Source organism: Pipra filicauda, unplaced genomic scaffold (assembly GCF_003945595.2).
Source record: "Pipra filicauda isolate LSUMZ 115617 unplaced genomic scaffold, ASM394559v2 scaffold27_size4233163_pilon, whole genome shotgun sequence".
In the NCBI taxonomy this organism is placed as follows: Eukaryota; Metazoa; Chordata; class Aves; order Passeriformes; family Pipridae; genus Pipra; species Pipra filicauda.
The window spans coordinates 2,699,394-2,711,568 of NW_024104398.1; the positions used below are offsets into that span (position 1 = coordinate 2,699,394).

Consider the following 12,175-nt stretch of genomic DNA (forward strand, 5'->3'; position numbering starts at 1 on the left):
TAGGGAGTTTAAGGCAACTAGCTCAAGATAGATTTCTAGACAGAGGTGTTCACATCAGTGACATCCATATAAGATAAATCCCTCTCTAGAGTTAAAGGTCTCCCACAACTAAAAGTCATTGAAGGAGGTAATAGAGGCTGAGAAACAGACGCTGATCCCTGTCTCCTTCAACTTCTCTGTCTCAGGCTTTTCCTTTCAAATTTACAGAAATTATATGCTATTTTAATCAGTTGTCCCATTGTGATAATCAGAAAATCAGTTGTGTTCTGTTACTGGACTTTTTGCAAGGATCTGTCTGGAAGTCTGCATGTCTTCTATTTTGCATTTCTAAAAAGTCTCAACAGAGAGAATGGATCATTGTAAGTAAGTTTGAGTTAGAGCAGCTTTTCTGGGAAGCTTTTTTTTTTAGCTATTCCCCTTTTCTGAAGTCCATTCTCATGTTGTTTGTGTTTAGAACAATTTCTCTCTTGAAAACTCTGAGCATAGTACAAACATGGAGAAACTGATATTCACATGGTGCTTTCTTTTTTTTTCTTCTTCCCTACAACTGCTTTAAACTGCATCTGAATGTTCTGGATTTGGTGAGTTGTTCCTTGTGGACCTAGTGAGCTCACAGTTTATTGACCTTGACACTGATCAGTGGGATGTGACCAGTAAACTTGACTCTAAAACATATTTTAGCTGCCAGTTTTAATTTTCAGCATTCTTAATGGAAAAATGCAATGATATGTTGCAAGATGCTGGATGTCTTGGAAACCCATTACATTTACAAAATAACAAATAGAAAGAAATAAACTAGTCACCAAAAAGTTGTGGCAAAGAGGATACTTGTTCAAGCTTCACTTCAAATGCTAGAACATGCTAACTGTATCATCAAAAAATTAGGAATATATGTGGTGATAGAGAGATTTCAGTCCTGCATGACTATTACTACATAGCTTTAGGTTGTTTTTCTTCAGGTCTTGGCCAATTTTCAAGACTGAAACTGTTCTGTATTCAGATAGTTCTGCCAAAAAATCTTCAAGTAAAACCAAAGTAACTCATGTGTCTAATTCAATCTTGACAATTTGGATTTTTGAAAATGAATACGTATATCACAATTTTCATTTGCAAGTCCTTTCTGACGAACACTTATTACCATTAGGGAACTTGTCAATAATCTCTGTGTAACAAAGTACATTATTAAGGAGATTTCCCAGATAGCAAAGGGTAAAAGATGAATAGCCAATTGGTGGGAAGTCATTATGTGTCAAGCTCATTCTAGTAAACACTCATTGATTTGGGTTTTGTTTGCGGTGCCCAAGTGGAGAAAGGCAATTTTGTGTGATTGTTTATTTTGCAACTTGATGCTAAATCAAGAGGGATAGGCCTTTCTTGGCAAGGACTGCAAACACTTCTGAATCCAGAGATTAAGTTTGCTTGTCTCTGTCTGTACTAGATGATTTTTGATTGCTACTGCTGATGAATATGAGGGCTTAACTGATGGCCATAGAGTGAGGACAAAAGAAGTCATTTGCTCAAGGGGCTTAAAACTGACATCTTGAAGAGAGAGTCCTTGGAATGAATTCAGCCATATACTCACATCAGGGCCATCTATTGCTATTTATTATAACTTCAAAACCCTACCTCTTTAAATCACAGAATCATTAAGGTTGGAAGAGACCTTCAAGACCATCTAGTCCAACTGTCAACCCAGCACCAGCATAATCAACCCTAAACAATATCTCCAAGTGCCACATTCAGATGCCTTTTTGAACAGTTCCAGAGATGGTGACTCCTTCCTGGACAACTTATTTCAATGCCTAAGCATTCTCAGTTAAAAAAAAATATTCTAATATCTAATCTGAATCTCCCCTGGCACAATTTAAGGCCATTTTCTCTTGTCCCTTCACCTGATACATGGCAGAGGAGACTGACCCCCACCTTGCTACAATCTCCTTTCAGGTAGTTGTAGAGAGAAATGAAGTCTCCTGTGAGCCTTCTCTTCTCCAGACTAAACATCCCCAGCTCCCTCAGCCACTCCCTATCAGACCTGTGCTCCAGACCCTCCACCAGCTCCGTTGCCCTTCTCTGGACACACTCCAGGACCTCAATGTCTTTCTCGTAGTGAGTGGCCCAGAGGTGAACAGGATTCCAGGTGTGGCTGCATCAGTGCTTAGTACAACAGGACAATAACTGCCCTGGTCCTGCTGGCCACACTGTTCTTGATACAGGCCAAGATGCCATTGGACTTCTTGGTCACCTGGTCACTGCTGGCTCATGTTCAGCTGCTGTCAATCAGCACCCCCAGGGCCTTTTCCACCGGGCAACTTTCCAACCACTCTGCCCCAAGCAACGCTCCAGGTTGTTGTGACCCAAATGTTTTAATATGTTTTGTCTTGAACAGTACAGAGGACCTATGTAATCACTGTTGTTTATACTTACATAAAGACATCCAAGATCTTACCAAGAGGAATGTATTATCCAAAAGATGGGAAGAATCGAATTTATGATGACATGATTCTCCATGATGGTAAAGCTTATCAGGCATAGGTTTACCAAGACTGTGGGGACACAGTCCAAACTCATAAATAGTTCACCGGCTTAGAAATCCTAATATTCAGGTCTCTTTGTTTTCCTATACTCACATTTATGTTAGATGTGGAAGTTCTTTTGATCTTATTAGGCCTCTGCATAGAGGCAGTGTGCGTGCAATAAAGGCTAGTAAAACCAATGGACCGTAAAAGTCTGTGACCACACATTGTGAAATTTACTTTGATTTAGGGAGATGAACAAGCATCAGACTTACAACAAACTTCAGCCCAGTTCCCTCACAATTTATTTGGCGAGAGAACAAAACTTTGCTACGTGCTTGAGATTCACTTGGTCTCTGTCTCAACCTTTGTCTCTCATCAGTTTCATCAAAGCTTTTAGGAGATACAGAAGTATTTTGATGAAAAGCAGACTAAGTCTGCAGGGTGATACTGAATTTTGATTTTTTTTTTTTTTGGCAACCCTGAAGTTTTTTAAAGCAAAGTACTGTGGCTTTTAACAGAAAAAAGTGTGATTGTAAATGGTTTAAAGTAGAGCATCTAGACAGGAAAAATAATATTTCATTTCATTCCCCCAAGCTCTTAAAAGCATCTGGTAGCTGATGAACCTTTCAGTAGCAGGGAAGTAGGAGGTCAATGTTAAACTGAAAATGTCATGCAAGTGTCAGATTCCTTCTCTTTTGAAGAGTCTCAACAGCTTTTACCTACACTCTGGCCTAGCTCTTTTCATGAGCTGGTAACAGCTCTGAAAGGCATTATTGTTTTTATTTTTGTTACCAAGAAACTTTCCCTCCCTTTTGTTGCTAAGTTAAAAATAAAGACAAGGAAAACTAGCCAAGCAGTTCTCTCTTTCCCCCTAAATCACCTTGATGTTTGTTGTTCCAAGCAAAATCTATGCCTGGCTGTTTGGTAGGCTGGTAAAGAGATGAAGGATGTTTGAAAATATTATTTCTGCAGAGCGAGACTCAAGGAGAAAATACTGAAAACTTCTTTTAGGCTGTTTCCTCTTGGATTATTGAACCTCTTTCTGTTCAGTCAAGGTATTTGGACAGCTATTCAATCAAACTCTTTCTTAAGTGCCATTTGACAACAGATGTCTGTGCCAGCGTCACCTCACTCCATTTTCACATTCATCCTAACAGCCTCACCATCTCCTTGTATCTTACTGCAGCTCACATCTCCGTGTAGACTCCCCGTAACTACTGGTCTGTCACCTTTATGGCTTAGGTTGTGCCCCTTCAACAAAGCTCCCTCATGCTATTTTATTCCTGGCTCTTCCTCTTTTATCTTCTGGTTGTCCTTAATCCATTGGCTCCTTTCTGGGCTGCCCTGCCTCTGCCTGCACCCCTGCCACTTGGCTGCCTGACATGTCCTGATGATGACAGCTGAGCCCTCAACGCTGTCTCTCTACGCTGGCACCAACACGTGACATTGGATTTAGATTTCACCCTTTTGTAAATTTTGATCTGTTTCTTGAAATGATGATCCATAATCATTACCATCATCATTATTCATCATTATCATCATCATCATCCTGGTGATCTAGAAAGACATCATTAAAATGCTTACTCATAGTTCATCTTCATGACCATGAACATAAGATTTAAGTACAACTGTATAGCAAAGGCCAAATTCTACCGGTGCAGAAGTAGAAGTTAAAAAGCCCTCTTATGTATTGGATGTTTACTGGATGATATATTCACCTTTACTGTCATGGGCAAGAGCAGAAGGTAGGCTGGCACTGAATCTACCTATAAAATGTTTACACTCTACCCATTACAATAAATGAATAGGCACTGAATGCTGGAACCTTGGTAATACTGGCACTGAAATAACAGGCATAAGTTTTAGTTGGAATTGGTTGGAGACATCATCCTGGTCTCCTGTCTTTAGCAGAGGCAGCTCTCAGATGACAAACAGACACTGCTGAAACAGAGCTGCTGAAATAGCATCTCTAGGATGCTGAAGAACTACGTGTACAGGAATATGCAACCGGGAAAAACCTACCATCAAACTGCATTTGAAGCCGTAAGGCACCCAGAAATCTCAGGAGTATATTGAAAGCCCCACATGCAATAAAATAGGAAGACTGAAATTCTTTTTTTTGTAATGTGTAAGATGTCAATCAAGTGGAGCACTGTAGCAGTGTGGACACTGGGCAGGAAGACAATGGGAGTGACGAAGGAGACACTAGTTGCTAAAAGCCATTGCCTCACTCGTCAAAAGAAAATCTGAAAGATATCTGTTGATCTACATAGGGAATCACAGTGTCCCAGAGGGGAAGTGAAATACCAGAATAGGGTGCCTGGAGAATTTCTGCTTTTGGGAATGGCTCCAGCCCCACTAGAGCCTGTTTTTGCAGTCTCACCACGGAAAGTAGGCAGGAGCTGAGTGGTTCACGTCACTCCAGGACATTTGATGCAGGTCTGAGAGCAGAGTCTGGCTGGCACTCAACCACTTCTCTGCCTTTCTCTTCCTGCCAGATGCAGTCTTTTTCTTTCTTGAAGGCTACTGATCATGCTTCTTCAGTCCAATGATCTTCAGGAAAGGGGTGAATATCAGGCATGTGGTCTGAGAAATTCCTTCTTTTTCTCATCAGTTTGTGCACTGACTGCAGGAGGGCAGCAAAGTTCTGGCAAAACTGCTGCACTTTTCTTTCTTGAAATAAGGCAACTAGCTAGCAGTGCCCTCAATCACAACCTTTCAGAGAGATGCCCAAAGCAAAATAAACAGGCATTTATAAATCTATTGCTGTCACAGAGCTTACAAGTTCTTAGTTTAGTTGCCTGTGCTTAGCTGGTTGTTTTTCTTCTGTACAGCAGCATGTATTTAAAATATTCCTATGCAGATTGCAGCCCATTTAGATCTGAATCCTGTTAGATGCTGAGCAAAATTTGAATAGTGCTGAGAGATATCAGCTGCCAAGGAAGAGAGAGGAGGCTCAAAGTAGTTTGAGTTGCCCAGCATCTGGCAGAGTGCCTTAACATTGACTTGTTCTTATGTTAGGATAAAACTGGCAAGGAACAGGGAAGCAGTTTAGGGCTCAATTAACAAACATCCTTTAAAAAATGTATTTCACTTTCTGCCTTAGGCTTTGCCTTAGGGCTAGCCCTGTTCACAGAGCCAAGACTAAAAGAGCAAAACTGCTTATAAACATAATATCCTGTAAACAGTCATCCCCTCTATAATGTGGGTAATTTAAAACATCTCAATGTCACAGACACCTCTGGAAAGGGAATCAATCAGGCTGATATTAGGTCAAATTAGTCAGTAGAATATCTAAGATTGATTTTTAAAGGTTTCGTTTTGGTTTGTTTGTTTGTTTTCTGTTTTGTTTTGATTTTGGTTTTTCTTAAGTTTTTGTAGTGTTTGAACTGGGACAATTAAAATAGTATCTTTTGAATTTGAGCATAAAGTAGGCTGGGCTGAAGGAGTCATATGGCACAAGGAGACTGTTGCTTTGTCACAGGCATGGAGTATATTGTGGTGGAGAGAGCAAAGCTTTCCTGATGTTGGAACCTATATTAGACAAATCTCATTATTATGGCAGTGGCCACTTCTTTCCTATTGCACTTCACAAAGATCCAGAGGGCCTGTGCTATAACTGTGGGTAGTTTTGACTAGCTTTCTTGTGTATTCTTACAAAAGGTTGTTATGACAAAGAGGAATGTTTTTTTTTGAGAAGTGTTTTTCGAGAAGCAGTGGAAGTCATCTCTGCAGAGTGGCTCTGACAGGGGCCATGATACTGTGATTCACCTTCTAGAAGGAGAGAGCTACTGCCTGGAGAGAGGATGTCCCACTGCTCCTCTTCTTATCTGCAAATCATCTAGGAGACCGGGGAATTGAGACTCTTCAATGCATTACAATTCTTGTACTCCCTTAATGGGGTCAGTGGCCATACTACCCTTGGCTGAATTTTCTGAGGTTTTCCAGAGGTCTTTGGGCAGAAGTTAAAACTAAATCAATAAAAGGGCAAGACGAGCATCCATCTGCTTTATCTTGCTAAGTTTATTTCTGATTATCTGACTTTATGAGACCTTTTCACCTCTCCTCCCACTCAAGGCAAATTCAGAGGGTACCAAGGGACAATAAATCCCTCCAGACCAAAGGGGTTCACTTATTCTTCATTCTATTTGTCTATACAGTTTCCCTAAGTTGCTATGACAGTGTCAAAAAAGAAGATCTACCTAACACTTCTATTTATTTTTTTTCATTTTGAAGAGTAGACAAGAGTGTGTCTGATCACACACTTTCTTCATTCCCTTTGGAGAAAGGCACAGAATAATATTTCTAAATGGAGCTGACTCAAGATTTCTTAGCACCATAAGCAAAACTGACTTTTGCTGCCCACTAGATTGAGCTTGGGGCTGCTCATGCCATGGGGAAGAAAGAGATAGCAAAAAGGATATGGAAGAAGATGCTGCACAGTGAGATAATGAGCCCTGGAGAGCCAGGCTTGTTGGCTTTACTTCTACAGGAGGAACAGGACACAGGGCTGACCTTTGGGAATGAGACCCACTGCCTCGTTTCCTTCGCAAGGCAAGGCACAAGAATCAGCCCACAGAGAGTTTTATACTGGCTACCATAATTCTGAGCAACTATGAGCATGCACAGGGTCTCCTAAATGTATCCAAGTGGTAGTAACTGATCTAAATATATAAAATGCTTTAAAAAACAGAATGAGTGACAAATTCTTAAAGCAAACTTCTTTTGCAATCATACAGTGTTATTTTTATATTCATTCTTGTTTATGAATTGAAACTACAGTTGTTATCTAGATTATGTAAATTCAGTTTTGCTCTGGAAGTTTAATTTTATTTTTTTTAAGATGTATGATTTGAAAAGAATATTAGAGTATTTAAAATTTCCCCTTGAAAAGCCATTCAGATTTTAAAGAGGAGTCACAATTAAATATTACTGTCAGTTAAAGATGGATAGTAGTTTTTTCATCTTTGCTGAGACTGGATTTTTTTCCTGCAGTCCGGAATACTTGAGTGCTTTGTCTTCTGTGGGGGTGAAGTCCTTTGTTTTCTTACTATAATATATTTTGATGTGGCACCTGCTGCTGTTCTTGGTAGATTTATTCATAATCTAGTTTTACACACAGATCTAATAACGAATATAGTCTATTTTTTTTCAGTTCTGTTTCATTGTCCATCCCTATTATTTCATATCTTAAGCTGATAGGGCATGAAATTGTCTACCAATTTGCTTGTGCGGTACCTGGTAGACCTGAATTTGAGTGGGATCTCTCAGTATTATGTCCATCATAATTAGCCATTCATGTTGCATCAGCAGGAACAAAGTCTTCTGAAGAACTTGTAGCCCTTTCAGTTATAGACTGACTACCTTATATTTTGTTAATCAGGAAGAGATGTTGCATATCTTTACCGGTAATGCCTTTTTCAGCTGTGCCTGTATAATCTGCTTCTTTCATTTACCTCCTTTTCTCTGCCCTTCTATTCTGCTCTGCATGTCCATTTATCCTCTTCTCAAATAAATAGTTCAGACCTTTCTGTGGTATATTCCACAAAGTCCCAGCTTACAGCCTTTGTTTGGCTTTTATGCTTACTTGACTGGACCTTGTGCAATTGGATAAAATCCCGACTGGGTTTAGTAGAATTGCTTGTGGTATAGATTAGGAGAAAACTGGTTTGTTAAGTGTGTAAAGTCACCAAAATTCACTACAGGGTAAGGAAAGGAGTGGTTTAAAAGAAGGTCTGGGTATTTTGAAAAACTTCCAGCACGTTATTTGATACTTTGATATTTCCAAATACTGTCTAATTTATAAACCAGAATGGCAAAGACGCTTGCAAATGAGAGTGAGGCTCAGAAAGAAAAGAATCATTAAGACATTTCAGCTCCTCAGGAAATGAAGACTGCTGAGTGCGTGTGTAAGGATGAGCTTAGAGTTAGAAAGCACAGTTTGTAATCATAGCCTGTGAATTTTTTCTACCTGTATCCCAAATTGCTTGTAATTCACTTAATTTCTCCCATTCTCAGTGGCTATAGAAATGCAAATTCACCTTGTAAAAAATATGATGAAGCACAGCTTTGTTTCTCTTGAAAAGCAGTATAGTATCCATTCGTTGAGAATCAGTTTGCGATTCATGTACTGAAAATACATTTTCTTCTTTTCTTTTCTCCTTCCCATACAGAATATTTGCACTCTTGACACCTCTTTCATCCTCCTCATGTTCTAGTTGCTTGTCAATACAAAAAGTCTCCGAGTTGGCAATATTTCATGCAGAGCCACTGCACCATCTTCAGCTTCGGTGTAATTAATGATCTCCCCTGTCCAGCCCTGTGTTCCTAGTGTCAAGCTGGTTTTGCTCAATATGACCAGTAAGGTAGCACATACTTCTATGTTGAATCCCACTGCTATTTCTGGAGGTATCTCCCATTAATCAAGAAGGCTACTTTGTTATAGTGCAGCTAATGTTATCACCAAACTTTAAGTACAAAGTTGGAATAGTAATGACTCCTGTTTTGTTAAATGAAGTTAACACAGCTGAATAGCTTCCCTGATGGTTTATTATATTAGTCTTTCAGCACATTGACTGATTTGTTTTTATTACCATGAAAGCTTTTGTCTTATGAAAATTACTTAGGACCACAGGTCAATGTTTTTCATGTCACATCTCCATAAGAAGTACATTGCTTCGTTATACTTTGTATTCTGTCGCTGCAACCTGTATGTCACTTAAATTTATTTGTCATGAGACCACTGCCAGGCTGCCATTAGATTGTTAAAGGATATTCAGGAAATGTGGTTGCAGTAACCTTTAGAGGAAGACATATGGAAATGGACTATATCTGTTAATTAACATTTCGATATGCAAGCCTTCTGAAGTATAAGGCCTGGTATGGATCACTACACATGAGCAGAATATTTAGAGGGATGGTGATCCTGTTTTCTTCTGTGGCAACAGATGCTCCAAGTTCAAATTGCCTATCTGTCTATTTAAACTAGGAGACTAAAATGCTAAAGAACAAAAATGAAGTCCATAGAAAGATCAAAATGTACATCTCTCTTCTATCCATCCACGCCAGTCTCTAAAAATAAAATGGCCTGTGATGCTTGTCTGTCTCAACAATGTTTAAAAATGCAGCTCACAGAAAGAGAACAGACGGCATAAGGAAAGAAGAAAATGATGATCAGTTTGAGAACCCACGGGAGTAGGTTCTGAGGTGTTTCAGGTTAAGCTGAACCAGGGATCCCAGGCCTTTGATACATCACCCTCCCCTTTGGAGGAGGCACTGACAGAGAAGAGCTCACATGCTGTGATTCTTCCCAGACATGTCTTGGGAATAAAAAATTGGTCTGCATGCACACAAACTGAAGCTGGAGAGAAAAGAGCTTTCCTACCTCAGACACTGTGATCTCTAACAAGACCTGTATTTTAAGGGATATTTAGAACATTAATTGTTCATACTTCGGGACTGGTCAGAATTTCTGAAGCTAGAGTTTTTAATGCTGATCCCACAGTATGTACATGAAGATGGCATAATCCAGCACTGTTGAAGAAAGAGGAACTGTGTCTACCAAAACAGATTTAGATTAAAATGGGAGCAGTATTCTATTCCCAACAGGCAGGTGCTGACAACATGGAATAGGGATAGAGTGAGGTTGAAGCAGGGGCTTGTAGCCCAAGCAAGTATGCTTATTTGAAAATATACATGGATAAGTGTGATATATGTGAAAAGCATAGTGATAGACAATGAAAAGAAATCCATAGGCTAAGGAGGACAGAATTGTTTGCTGTGATGTTGTCCATCAAACCTGGCAAACACCAATTTTGCAAGGTTTGACCTACCTGACCCCACTGTATGTTAGCCAAGAGCTACAGCACAATCTGAAGAGCCTAAAAAATGGGTAGGAAGCAACTGAATACAAGCTTCTTTCCTGTGAACATTAAGGTAACTGGAGGAAATTGAAAATTTATGGTGAACTCAGACAAAAGACTGATGGCTAAATCAAGCTTTTTGTACTTTCCCAAGCATCAGGTTTCATGGATAGCGCTGTGAATTCTGGTTATGTGCATGTGCCTAGGTAGCTATGCTCATAGCATCTCTCCAAGCATTAGCATGTTTCTGTTCTTTTTGGTTATTGCCTGGCACAAACAGTACAAAACAGGTTGCAGGAGCTCTATAATCAAGCTGAAAATATTCAGAGAATGCAGCTGTGGCTTTACATATTTGAGAGGAAAAACTATTGAGAGACCAGAAATACATGAAGCCGATATAATTATTGTTTCCATGTTCACTGTTGTCTCAGGCAAAAACCAAAACAGACGCATTAGAAAGAACTGCAGTGTACCTTTCATGCAGGTTGCTTTTCACTACAGTGTATTTCAGCATCCAAAATTACACTGCTGGAAAGGTTCTTCCTACTGAATTTGCTGCTTTCTTTAGAGTTATTCTTTTTCCTTATTGCTTATAAGCTTGAGGCTAACCAGTAATTCTCAAAATTTCTTGCTTTTCTGGAACCAGTTTGCTCTGTGAAGCAAATCTGGATGCCCACAAGTTTTGCTTGAATTTTGGGGTAGCACTAAACCCTGTTTTCACCCGGGCTGGGTAAAATAAAATGCACTGTAATGTAGACGTAGAAAAAAAGAAATTGCTTTAAGGAATATTCCAATGCAGTTCACTAACCATTTAGTATTGTTCTACTTTCCTGAGCTTAAATCTCTACTGACATGAATCTTTTATATCTTACAGTGCAAGTTGTACTACTTGGATAACTAATACAGTTAAAGCAGAGCTTTCATTAGACCTCATAAAGTTTGAGTTAATCGTGATCTTTGAGCAATTGAGTCTCCATTTTGTGATACTGAAAAGTTTTTATGTTTTAATAAACAAGTATTCTTGAATGTATTCCTTGAATGTATAACTTGTTTTTAGCCATCACTGGTTTTTTAAAAAAAAAGTAGTCTGAAACATGTTTTTGAGACAGTAATTTGCAGTAATTCACCCTTTTTCCCTTTCTATTTGTGGCTCTTAATGTGGGTTTTTTAGCATGGGAATTAGAATAATGACATTAAATAAGATAAGCAGACAATGACAGAGAAATAAAAGGGAATTGTGAAAGTCACAGAGGCAGTTCTAACAAAAACAAGGCCAAAGCTTTTCTGTGTATATAATTGTGCCAAATTCAGAACTGTTTATAGAAATTATATATACTGAAATATGGCATGGTTTACCTGGAGTAGAACATAATAAAGTTGTTGAACAGCTTATTTGTTTCAAAAACATACTTGGGGCTACCCTAAAACTAATAACATTTTTAGGCCAAAGTGGTAAAAAATATATTAATTCATTTTGCTTAGAATTCCAAGCTGGTATCTTGATGAACTTCATGAGGTTTCTCCCATCCCAGTTCCTCAGTCTCTTAAGGTCCCCGTGTATTGAAATGTGGCTTGGTATCTGTTGTAACCATCATTCCCTTAAAATAGACGTATGTCAGCCTTGTTTCTAGTCATCAGGGACATCCTCTGACTGCTGTAGTTTTTCCCGGGTGACAGGCAGTAACCTCAGAGTCATGTTGAACACCTCTCTGGACAACCAAAGGACCCACTTACATTCGAGTATGTCCAGGCTGTGGGCAGCTCCTGGCCTACTGCTCCCCTACTGATGGTTGCCCC

General features: G+C 39.3%; 1 long non-coding RNA gene across 2 annotated transcripts in view; it reads left to right on the plus strand.

The window, feature by feature from the left end:
* LOC113986577 overlaps positions 1-12,175 on the plus strand; it is a 166,951-nt gene that overhangs the window by 86,441 nt on the left and 68,335 nt on the right. The window lies entirely within an intron of this gene.